Genomic DNA, 13,412 nt, shown 5'->3' on the forward strand with positions numbered 1-13,412 from the left:
ACTTAGAGTGACATTTAACCTCACTGACAATCCAGAGCTTTCATTCAAATTATTTATTTATTTATCCAACTGAAATTTTACTCTCCCTGATTTAATCATAAAAGTAATCCTCTTGTCTCTTACTCAAATATTGTACATCTAAATTAGAAAATATGGACTGCCAGGCATCCTGCTTACAAGCAGCTCATGACAGTGACTACCTGGCAGCAGGAACTGCAGCAGACAGGAGAAACCAGGATGAGAACTCTCGGGCTGGATTCTGATCAGAGCTGCATTTGTGGTTTGAAAGCCTCTGTGTTCCCCAAGGCAGTTGTGGCCTTGTACAACAGGATGGCAGCTTCTGGAAATTTTTGCTTGTGGACTATGATAGGTTGATTCCATTGATAGTCCACTAATGCCCTCTGGGTTTCCAAGCCCTTTGCAATGTGATTTTACAGCTCCTCTATTTAAGGGGTAGTAGAGTCTCCTCCTTACATTTTTAATCTGGACCTTAACTAATAGAGTGCAACAGAAGTGATGATGGTCCTGCTCCAAGGCTAGGCCTCAGGAAGCCTTGCACATCCCTACTCTTTTCTTTTGGAACCCCTCATGACCATGTGAACAAATCTGAGCTAGCCTGCTGAAGACCATGTGGAAAGACAACAGATATTCTAATAGACCTTATGAGAGACCAGCCAAGATCAGAAGAGGCGTGCATGCAATCCACAGCTGCCTGAAGTCACATAAGTCAGCCAAGCTAAGACAAAGAAGCACTCAGTTGATGTACAGGCCCACAAGCAATAAGAAATGCTTTTTGTTTTAAAACTAAATTTGGGAGTCATTTTTGTCGTTGTTTTTGTTTTTGAGATGGAATTTCAATCTTGTCACCCAGGCTGGAGTGCAATAGTGTGATCTCAGTTCACTGCAATGTCTGCCTCCTGGGTTCAAGTGATTCTCCTGCCTCAGCCTCCTGAGTAGCTGGGATTACAGGCGCCTGCCACCATGCCCAGCTAATTTTTGTATTTTCAGTAGAGACAGGGGTTTCACCATGTTGGCCAGGCTGGTCTCGAACTTTTGACCTCAGGTGATCCACCCACCTTGGCCTCCCAAAGTGCTGAGATTACAGGTGTGACCCACCACACCTGGCCTGGGAGTAGTTTTTATACAGTAACAGCGAACTGGGACAAGGCAAATGACTAACAGGACAGTTTCTTTTCTTTTCTGTTTTTTGTTTTTGTTTTTCATGACTTATTGCAAAGCTTTAGTAGTTCAGGGCATGATCTCGGCACAAGTGTAGCAAATAGATCCATGGAATAGAATGTAGAACCCAGAATGAAATACTGTGTAATATAGAACCCCACATATATGGAAACCGGATATATGACCGAGGTGGGAGAGAAAGGAACATAGACTATTCAGTAAGTAGTAACATGATGAGGCATTCATTATGGATAGAATTGTGTCCCTCCAAAATTATGTTGAAGCCCTAACTCCACAGATGGGCCAGTTCCTTTAAGGTCAGAATGGCTTAACTTGGTGATGGAGGTCATCTTCCTGGTTCCACACCAGGAGAAAAGTCATCTTTATAAAAACAGTAGTATCTTATATCTTCTCCCAGGAAGCATTTGTATATGAATGCATAAAGGCATTATTTGCCAGTGGAGATATGAGGTTTTTTTTCACATTATTTTGCCAAGTGAGCACAAAGTAATGATCAGCAAGTCTGTTCTGTCACCAACCATCTGTCCTATTAACTATTATTAACAATTGAGTTCAATTAACTTTGGTGCTCTGATCAGTTTTCAGTTAACCCACCAGGCCAAGCACAAAGACTCCATCAATAGCATTTTCATGGTGCTTTTCAAACACATGCAAAGCAGTCAGTTCTGCCCAACTCATATGCAAGTGAAGAGAGGAAAGTTTACCTACTAAGCAGAAGCCATAAGCTCTCAGTTCCAGAACTCAACACCTCCATTCTAGCTCTAAGCAGAATCCTTGGGGTTCTTCACTGGGATACTTTGTAGACTCCCCCACAAGGGTAGGTACACAAAGCACACAGCAGCTCTTTGTTCTTCTTTGATGAGATCCTTATTTTATGTGTTAATATTACTTTCCATTTATTGAATTTCAACCGTGTGCTGAGGGCACATTTCCAGAGCAAGGTCTGGGCACAGACCTTTACTAGAGGGCTACTGCATTACTAAGGCAAGCTTTCAAGGAATGGGATTTTTCCTAGAATCCAAAAGGAATACAATAGACTACCTTTACAGGTGAGCAATGGCCCTAGTGTTTGGCTTCTCTGGTAAATAGACATGTGAGAAGATGTGCAATAGAAGTTCTAGCGGAGGGCTGGGCGTGGTGGCTCACGCCTGTAATCCCAGCACTTTGGGAGGCTGAGGCAGGCAGATCACGAGGTCAGGAGATCAAGACCATCCTGGCTAACACAGTGAAACCCCGTCTCTACTAAAAATACAAAAAAATTAGCCAGGCGTGGTGGCGGGTGCCTGTAGTCCCAGCTACTTGGAAGGCTGAGGCAGGAGAATAGCGTGAACCCAGAAGGCAGAGCTTGCAGTGAGCCGAGATCGTGCCACTGCACTCCAGCCTGGATGGCAGAGCGAGACTCCATCTCAAAAAAATAAATAAATAAATAAATAAAAAGAAGTTCTAGTGGAGGCATCAGGACTAACAGTGCCACATTCTAAAGTGAATGTGAGAACATCATGGTGTAGGATTTATATTAGAAGTGATCAAAATCCATTTTGGAACTCCCACCCTTGATCCCGTCTTCCACTTCACACCTACTCTTCTCTCACATAAGAGGATGGAGGTTGGAATTAGGAGTATTTATGAGAGACCTACTGGTATACTGAGTTCGAATGGCCCCACAGGGGCCTCTCACCTCAAACCTAAGAAAAGGAGCCACAACAGGACCACTCAGAATCTGACATGTGTCCTCTGAGTGTAGGGGACCCTGTGACGCCCACATAAAACAATCTGGCTGGGTATCTGCTTCAGTGGTGGAGCAAAGAATGAAGGATGGCTTTGGGCTCTGGATGCAAGGATGCCTGAGTACATTCTCATGAACTAGATGTGGCCACTCTTGTGAGGGAGCCGATGGGGGGCCTTCTTGGATTTCCTCCAAGACAGCTGCCTGGAGGGGCAACTAGTCCTAAGAGGAAAGATACCAGAGTACCACCAGAGGCCTGGGGCTGAGCATGAGGAAGTAACTGCGCACAGTGGAAGCATGACCCCCACTAAGAGAAACTGCAGGTGAGAGAGAGCCAGCCATTGGCATGAGTGGAAGGAGGTAGGAAGGGAAGGGGTGGGGGCCTGAAGAAACTACAGAAGTGCAAATGAGGAAAGAGCCAGCTTTAAACACCTGCCAGACCTGGAAACAAAATGTCAGCACCTGACAGTATCAGTCAAGGAAGAACTTTCCTGGCCTTTTCCCTTCTCCTACTCCCTGCTGCTGCCCTGGAGTGTCATAATGAGGCCGGCAAGATGGAAGAGAAATAATAAAACTGCTAGGCTGGGAAAGGGTGAAAGAGCAGCCCGACGCAAGCCACCAGGCTCCAGTGGGTCTTCGCAGGGAGAAAGAGCAGCTTGAAATATAAGTTTCTGGCAGGGTGCGGTGGCTCACGCCTGTAACCCCAGAAATTTGGGAGCCCGAGGCAGGTGGTCACTTGAGGTTAGGAGTTCCAGACCAGCCTGGCCAACATGGTGAAACCCCATCTCTACTGAAAATACAAAAAGCCGGGTGTGGTGGTACATGCCCGTAGTCCCAGCTACTCGGGAGGCTCAGACAGGAGAATCACTTGAACCTGGGAGGCAGAGGTTGCAGTGAGCCTAGATGGTGCCACTGCACTGTAGCCTGGGTGACAGAGAGACTTTGTCTCAGAAAAAAAAAAAAAAAAACTATATATATACATATGGTTTAAAGTCAGCCATTATGCCTGAACTACATATATTAATCACAGATGGCAGAATTTTTATGACCTAAAAGTGGCCTTAAAAGTTAAGGGACTGCCATAAGTCTTTTATGGGAATGGGAGAAGAACTAAGTCTACCCAAGGAACTGAAAGAATGTGTGTGTTCTGATTACACAACTTGAGGCCAAGTTCTTCATCATCATGACTTTACAGGCATTTGGTGCCAGCTCCAAGTACACAAACTTCAGCTGCAGCAAAGAACCCATGGAGCTAACGCAAGCCTGGAAAACAGCAGAAATGAAAAACAGACACCTGCGTAAGGACGGGATATTCTGCTTGCTACCAGCTGCTTCACAAGCTTCTTCCAGTGTTCCTCAGATGAATCCTGAAGCAGTGACTGAAGTAGGTGACTTGACTCCACTGAACCTGTTTCCTGTGAAGGGTAGTAATAATCCCATGGCCATAGGTGGGGGTAGACACTAATTTCCTGTAGCTGCTGGACAAATGGCCTCAAACTTAAATAACCAAAATTTATTGTGACATTCTGGAGACTGGAAGTCCAAAATCAGTTTCACTGGAACAAAAGCAAGGTACCAGCAAGGCCATGCTCCCTCAGGAGGTGCTAGGATCACTGAGGTGGGTAGATCACTTGAGGCCAGGAGTTCAAGACCAGCCTGGTCAACATGCAAAACCCCATCTCTACCAAAAATTCAAAACTTAGCTGGGTGTGGTGGCATGCACCTGTAGTCCCAGCTACTTGAGAGGCTGAAACAGGAGAATTGCTTGAACCTGGGAGGCAGAGGTTACAGTAAGCAGAGATTATGCCACTGCACTCCAGTCTGGGTGACAGAGTGAGACTCTATCTCAAATTAAGAAAATGAAAAAAGTTCTCATGAGCACATATGAGCATAACCGCCTCCAGTGGTTTACTATGAAATGACAAAGCACAAGAGCCCACAGGTGATTGTTTCCAGCCTTCTCCAATACATAGGTACAGACAGGCAGTACTTATTATGGATCCCTGTGCCTGGGAAGTGTGAGTGATAGTCTGGACCAAAAGGAGCAAGGGAGACTGGCCAGTACTGGTGAAGTACAAGGGCAATGGTCAACAATTGGAGAAGTCCTCAATCTACCCCCTCTCCACAGCTTCTACACTGCAGACCCTTTCCACTCGTGTGTCTGCAGAAGTCCTGGGTTAACATGTATCCATTCTGCTTAGGAGGTGGTAACACAACAACCATCCATGGTGACACAGTAATCCAAGAACCCACAACAATGGAACATGAGCATCAGAGAGTTAGTGTGGACAGCAGGTCTAGACAGGGAAGACTAGAAGAGAGAAGAGGTGGGACCACAGAGGAGCTATGAAGTAAGAGTTGGCTCCTGGTGGGCCACCTTTCTGGAGACCAGGGGACAGGGTGGGAAAATGGATGGCCTAGGATGGAAAAATATTCACAGAATGTTTGCAGGGATTAGTGCATCAACACCAGAGTGGAAAGCTTAATTTCCTTGGCAGTTTTACCTAGGGCAGCCCTAAGGAAAGCCAAAGGCTGTTTAGATAGCTCAAAAAGCTCTTGTCTTAGACATCATGAAATCAGTGGGCTTTGCAATCTGCACTTATTTTAAAATCAGTGGCTGTCAACATGCTAAATGCTAAAAATATGTCCATCCCCGTTTCTCCATTTTATAGACCTGAAAATATTGAAGTTACAAGGGTGTTTCCACCTCTGCCACCCATTTAGTGTCAATTCAAAGGTGAAACTGTTATAATTAGTTATCTTCAAATGATCTTGAGTTTCTTCTGTCATCTTCCAAATTTGGGGATACAAAATCTGTTAAAGGCAAACTTGCTTCTCTCAAAAAAACCTTGTTAGCTAATTATATCCTTGAGTTGAGCAAATCTTGAGCTTTCTTCTTCTCGAAATTGAAAGAAAAATTACTCCTTCCCTTCCTGAAGTGCAGAAGGGGACAGTTACTCTTCCTGGATTTTCCAGTCTGCATGGACCTCTGCGGGCTCCAGACTGACCCGCTACTTTTATTAATTTTGATGATTTTTTACGGCTTTAGCCCAACACTGAAAGTGAACACAAAGGACCTGGCCTTCACATACAACCGAAAGTATCTTTAACCATAACAACAGAAAATAGCTGAGTTGACAAAGACAAATGATAGGTCTCACCTCAATCCTGAGCTCACAGCCTCAACCAGGTGATGACAGAGAATCCTGAAATTGGCAAGATGAAACCCCAGGTTCTTAACTCTCCAAAATCCTGCTCCTTAGGGGCCACTGATTCTTATATTATCCTATTTTCCACCTCAATTTTCAGTGTAAAGTCAAATGACAGCTAACCTTATTGCATTTTAAGGTCAGAATGATGTCACCTTTCAACAGCCACTTTGGGATTTTGATGAAGACTTCAGGCAGAAGACAAATGCTGCTTAGCATTTTAGACCAACTTCTGCTCACAAATGACAGAGGATCTAATCTGCTTGCTAACACCAAGTGAAGTGACTACTTGTAGAGCACTGCTGGGAAGGATTCTGAGTCTGCAAACTGACTCAACAGGAAAGAACACTATGATCAACCACCAAGGGCCTGCAGCGCCCATGGCCTTACATGTGTTTGCAAATCCCATTCAATATGAAGCCATCTTAAAGTCAACATCACCTGCTCAAGTGTATTTTGGGCCAGGTGTGCAGAGCTCCAGACACTTGTCTGTGGACGACCTCCTGTGATTTTAGACAGCATATCTTTGCTTTACATCCTCCTGCAGAAAACAGTCTGTTGACAGTTATCCCTCTCAGGGGTGCTTGAAGATGAATGGGCTGCTTTGAAAGCACACAGGGCTCTTGGAAGAAAAAGCACATCATAAATCCCAGGCAATAGTAGTTATTGTCTGGATTACCTATCTAAAGAAACAAGTCTCTTAGGTCATTTCTTTGACTGGATTTCAGTTTCTATGAGGTATATAAATAAACTGCTATCACAGGAGGCTAAGGCAAATTCACCAGTAAGAATACTTTATAGGCTTAATCTACAATGGAGGAGCTTGACATCCTCTATTTACATCACCTGGTCAAATCTCTGGCATGCAAAGAGAGCACAGTACTGGTAGATATGATCTTCTCCAGCAAAGACCAGAGATGACGTCTTAATTTCATGCTGTGAGGCTGGTGGAGCCAGAGCTCCACTGCACACCTCACTGGACCATTGCTCCTGTGGTCCTGTGTTCTTAGTCATCTGAGCCAGCCCTGCAACCAAGCAGCAGAGCCAGGGGGCTCATGAAAAGAATAATCCCACAGCTCAGCATTAGCCTCAAAGCAGCAGATACGGGGACCTCTGTAACTGGCACCCTGGACTAGAAGCAAATATCTGCAATTGCCTAAAACATATATAAGTGTGTGTGTGTGTGTCTGTGTATCAAGAACACCCTTTGCAGAGGGTAAAGAATAGGAACAAAACTGTCTTGAAAATGCTGTGCCATTAACACAGAGGTAAGAATGGAAAGCAGGCCAGGTGCAGTGGCTCACACCTGTAATCCCAACACTTTGGGAGGCTGAGGCATTTGAGGCCAGCATGGGCAACACGGCGAAACCCCATCTCTACAAAAAATACAAAAAAATACATGGTGGTGTGCACCTGTAGTCCCAGCTACTCGGAAGGCTGAGATGGGAGGACACTTAAGCCCAAGAGGCAGAGGTTGCAGCAAGCCAAGATCATGCCACTATATTCCATCCAGCCTGACAGAGCTAGACCCTGTCTCAAAAAAAAAAAAAAAAAAAAAGAATGGAAAACAAACATATACAATGCAACCTCAACTGGCAAGATGAAACCCCAGGTTCTTGTGTTAACTCCGCTGGCTGGGCAGCCCAGGATGGGTCACTTTCACTCTCCATCTCCACACTGGTACGGGAAGAAATTGGGCTGGGAGATAGATCACTCAGGTTCTTCCAGTTCTAACTCTCTGTGACTCCTTGATTCTAGTTTGCGCTACCAGGCAAGGTTCTATGTAAAAATAGAGGTTCCTCTTCAAAGACTTTCCTCTCCATTTAATTAGGAATAAATAATAACTTCTCTTAGAAGCAAAATTTATTCAAAAACCTGTGCTAACATTCTTAAATATCTGCTAGTCATAATAAGAAAACCAATATACTTTATGTTCTTAGCTCCCATAATTTAGCCTAAATATTTGCCCTGGCATGCTTATACTGGTCCAAGCAGGCATTAGGTCATAGCCTGTTTCTCTTCCTTATTTAAAGGTGTTTTTACCTTTCTCAGCATTCCACAAGTTACTTCCTCCTTCCTTTTTTCTCCTCTAGCTTTGCCTCTTTTAATAAGTTCTAAGTTGCTAGCCAATCGGGACAAATACAGAATGTGAGGTCCTGTTCCAGCCAATGGAAACCGGACATAGCAGAAGGGTGGACGCGTCAGGTTATAAATGACCCTGTCTCCTTTGTTCGGGGTACTCTCGTGGCAAAACTGCTGCCAAGTGTACCCTTTCTGCAGAAAATAAAAATGGCCTTGCTGAATAAATTTAAGTTCAAGTACTATTTCTTTACGGCACTGGGGAACAAGCATTTCAAACTGTTATATGTCCACTGGCATGACCTCCAAAATGACCTCTAATTTTGGCCTTCTAAAATCAGTAGGACAGCTTTTTATCTCAGAGGGTAGTCACAGTAGTTGGGCATTCCTACGTGTCAGGGCCACCTGGCAAAAATTCCAATGCAGTATCCTTCAGGGGCAGGGGCCTGCTGTGTCCTCTCCCCTAGCACTGGCCTCAGTAAGGCAGGAGGGCAAGACCCATCCAGATGCTGTCCAGGATGAGGGTGAACAAAGGGGTCAACCTCTGTCTCTTCCAATGACCACAAACCAAAGGGACTCAGAGTACCAAAAATTTTACTAACATAAATAGGAAACTTGGGGACTGAGCACACCAGAGCCACTTGGAGGTAAGAGGGCCACTCTGCATACACTTTCTGTTAGTCAAACCAAATTAAACAGCAGGAGCTACCCAACACTCCCCACCATGACCTGTCTACTCGAAAGTCCCGGAGCTTTGTGAAGGAGGGCAGCCTTTAAGAATGGTCAGAGGCTCTCTCACCCTCTGCTGGGGGAAGAGTGGGGCAGGCAAACCCGGCATAATCCTTAGAGAGGTCAGGAGAGATTTCTTTCTAAGGCCAGGGTCTCCTGTGGCCACTTTAGGAGTCAGGACCTGGGGCCAGGAAGACGGCAGTGGGTTTGACTTGCATACATTAGGCTCCTGCTAACTGGCAGTTTAAATAAATTGAAGTAGGACTTTAGCTTTTCCTTAGCATTTCTGCCTGAGTTTCAGCTGTTTCACCAAAAGGTGAAACAGCTATTGTGCAAAAACTTTTCTAATAAAAGCCCTGAGTCATCTGGTCTACTTTAAACTTCAGAGAAGAGTTAGTGGCTTTTACAGTTCTTTTCCATTTTGAGGAACACTCCTGAACTTTGTTTTTTATCAAGAACTGAAACCCTTTCTAATCACTTCAGCATTTAGATGTTTTTAAATCTTGCTTTAAGTAGTTTCACTTTTGATTTTTTTCAGTTATGTTTACTGGGTTATGATAAAGGATACAACTTAGGAATAGTTGAGTGGAAGAGATGTGCAGGGCACGGAAGTGGGGTTGGAGCACGGAGTCCCCATGCCCTCCCGGGGCCCCCTGGCAGCACTTCCGTGTGTTCACCAAGTCAGAAGCTGCAATTGTGAAAAAATATTTCCCCATGATTTTCCAATGGGCTTTCACCTAATAACGCAACAGATGTGGTGTTTTATGGTTCACAACCCACTTTCCAAGGAGCTATCTCATCAGATACTCATGGAGCAGGCCCGCTACCATTGCTAAAATGCAGACTCCGCCTCTGGGAGTGTTGATGGCCACACCCAACTGGCTTGGGTTTATTTTGCCCTAAAGATACATTTTTAGGACTTCAAGTCTTTTCCTGTCTCCTGAGGAAATCCTGGGATGGTTTTGCCAAAAAGTCCCACACACCAGCATTTGTTTATACCTATTTCCGGGAGTTATAGCTGGAAAAGGAAGAAATATGATCATGATCAATTTTCCTCTTGTAAAAAAATTTTTTTCTTTTTTTTTTTTTTTTTGAGGTAGGGTCTTGCTCTGTCACCCAGACTGGAGTGCAGTGGTGCAATCACGGCTCACTGCAGCCTCAACCTCCCAGACTCAAGTGATCCTCCTGCCTCAACCTCCCAAATAGTGGGGAATACAAGAACACACTACCACACCCAGCTAATTATTTTTTTTTTTGTAAAGATGGGGTCTCACTATGTTGCTCAGGCTGGTCTCAAACTCCTGGGCTTGTGCAATCCTCCTGTCTCAACCTCCCAAAGTGCTGGGATTACAGGTGCTGGAATTACAGTTTCCCAAAGTGTTAGGATTACCATGCCCAGCCTGTTTCCCTTTTAACACACTCAAATAAATCTGATGCAAACTCATTATAATGGCATGGACTTGACTAGCCAAACATATAACTATGATTGTTTTCTTAAGAAGGATTTTTAAAAAGCACAAGTCAACAGAACTTCTTGAAACTTCTGTATTGTAGGTTGGTTGGGCCAGCTCTCAACCAAACTACCAAGCATCAATACCCCTCTTCAGTCTTCTACTATCTTTCAACTCTCATCTCTTCAAATAGTGGTGGTCCCTCCTGTCTACTGAGCCCTTTAAACAGGCATTCCTATATTTCATCAAAACCTAAAAAAGAAGTGGAATAATCTGTCATTGGCTTGAAATAAAATGTCTTGGTGTGAACATGTCACTTACCTTCTTAACTCTCCCAAATATATTTTATATTTTAAACTTATTTCTTATATTGAACGAAAGGAAGGCTTTTCTGTTGTTAATAAAATGTTAGGCATTGGGAAGCAGATGGCATATTTGGAGGGGACAGGAGAAGAGGCAAAAAGCTTCCCGGGGTCCAGGCATGGTGGCTCGCACCTGAAATCCCAGCACTTTGGGAAGCCAAGGTGGGAGGATCACTTGAGCCCAGGAGTTTGAGACCAGCCTGGGCAACATAGCAAGATGTCTCTACAAAAATTAAAAATTAAAAAATTAGCTGGTCATGGTGGCATGCACGTGTAGTCCCAGCTACTCAGGAGGCTGAGGCAGGAGGATCATTTGAGCCCAGGAGTTTGAGGTTATAGTGAGCTATGATTGCACCACTGCACTCCAGCCCTCAGCCTGGGTGACAGAACAAGACCCTTTTTTTTTCTAAAAGGAAAAAAAAAAAAAGCAAGCTTCCCAGGAACCCAGGAAGTGTTACTTGTCCAAATAATACCTTAGTGTATACATTCTGACCCAAAGTTTTAAATGAAACTTAAAAAGTGCAATGTGAAGTTGTGTCAGTTAAGATTACTGACTTCAGTTTTCTGTTTTTCAAATGTTGCCTTTGTCTGAATGCCTCTGCAGAAAGGCTTGTTGAGAAGATGCATATACATATGTATGTAAAGTATTATGTATGTGTCTCTGCATATGTGTATACATATGTGCATGAAGATGCAGCATTTTACAACATATAAGACTTAAGCTAAATTATTATTGGAAGTAATTACCTACAGGTGAGGAACCTGAGAGGAAAGCAAAGTGTAGTGGTATGTCCAAGACTTGAGAATAAGTCCCTGTGAAATCAAAGGCAGGTCACCAATTCACAGCCCCCCAAGGCTTGTTCACATCCACCCACTCCTGGCGCCTACCCTTTAAGTTTAGTGTTTCAGAGTCTCACCAACGTCCCTTAGTCTTTTTCACATGGGTCACAATTGGGGTATGTTATTATTGTATTTGACAGTTATTATTACATTAGAAAATTATTAGTTTACTGAATGAGCTACTCTTCAGCAGTCCCTAGGGAAGCACCAAGGAATACATTCAGAACTTTGAGCACATGCTCAAGTCTCTTTTCTACCCTATCTTTCTTTAATCCAGGCCCATTGTGATGGTTTTTACTAATGTCAACTTATTTGGACTATAGTGTCCAGTTATCCAAACACTAATGTAGGTACCACTAGATATTCTGCAGATATAATTGAATTATCAGATAAATTGACTTTGAATAAGGGAAATTCTCTTAAATAATCTGGATGGGCCTAATCAATCAGATAAAATACCTCCAAAGCACAGCTAAGACTTCCCTGAAAAGAGAAGAAATGCTTCCTGTGTATAGTAGTCTCAATCTGTGTCTGTGAGTTCCAGCCTGCCTATGATCTTTCAGTGTTGAGGATCTGTCCTATGAATTTCAGATTTGTTTAGTGAGTCCCAATTTCATAGGCCAATTCCTTGTAATAAATTGATGGATGGGGCTGGGCATGGTGGCTCATGTCTGTATTCCTAGCACTTTGGGAGCTGAGGTGGGCAGATCACCTGAGGTCAGGAGTTTGAGACCAGCCTGGCCAATATGGTGAAACCCTATCTCTACTAAAAATACAAAAATTATCTGGGCATGGTGGTGGGTGCCTGTAATCCCAGCTACTTGGGAGACTGAGGCAGGAGAATCACTTGAACCCAGGAGGTGGAGGTGGAGGTTGCAGTGAGCCAAGATCATGCCACTGCACTCCAGCCTGGGCAAGAGAGCAAGACTCTGTCTCAAAAAGATAGATACATAGACAGACATAAGATATGGATATGGGTATAGATATAGATATATGGATACATAGATGTACAAACATATATAGGTATAGATCTCCTACTGGTTCTGCTTTTCTAGTTGAACTCTGACTAATACAGATTTTGGTACCCCAAGAGTGGGGTTCAAACCGACATGTTTGAACAAATATACCTAGTTTTCCCTGAACGTCACATTGCTGTCCTGCTGCTCTTGAGAACCCCTTGACTGTCAGCATGTGAAGATGCCTGGGCCAGCCTGCTGGGTAACGAGAGACACTTGGCCAGTTGTTTCTATTGTCTGCACTGACAGTCTAACAACAACAGAACCATCAGCTGATGCACGCACGAGCTCAACTGACATCAGCTGAGCCTGCCAGGACCAGAAGGACCACCCAACCAACCCACAGAATCCTGAGCCAAATAAGTGGTTGTTGTTTTGACCTACTAAGTTGTGGCATGGTCTATTAGATAGCAAATGCTTGCTAATACATGAGCAAACTGTGTACTCACTTGTTACATTTGAGATGGGGTCTGGGGAATTTTATAAAGTTCGCCATCTCCCTCAGATCTCAACTTTATCCACACTTTTATTAACATTCCATGTGCTTCCTGTTTTACAATTCTTTATGCATGGCTGGCATTTCTGTGTATCTTATAAGCAGAGACACTGATTGTCCTTGTTCCAGAGTATCTTCTCAAAGATCTTTGTTTGGAGAGTAGCCTTGGAAGAGACAGTGTTGCTCTCCAGATAATAGGACAGGTATGCTTTGCCCAGTATAAAAGATTCTGGTTTCATAAGGTCAGAGGTTGTCTCCTATAACACAACCCACTGCCTATGCAGGTGTCACTTGGTCCTGTTTG

Source organism: Pan troglodytes, chromosome 4 (assembly GCF_028858775.2).
Source record: "Pan troglodytes isolate AG18354 chromosome 4, NHGRI_mPanTro3-v2.0_pri, whole genome shotgun sequence".
In the NCBI taxonomy this organism is placed as follows: Eukaryota; Metazoa; Chordata; class Mammalia; order Primates; family Hominidae; genus Pan; species Pan troglodytes.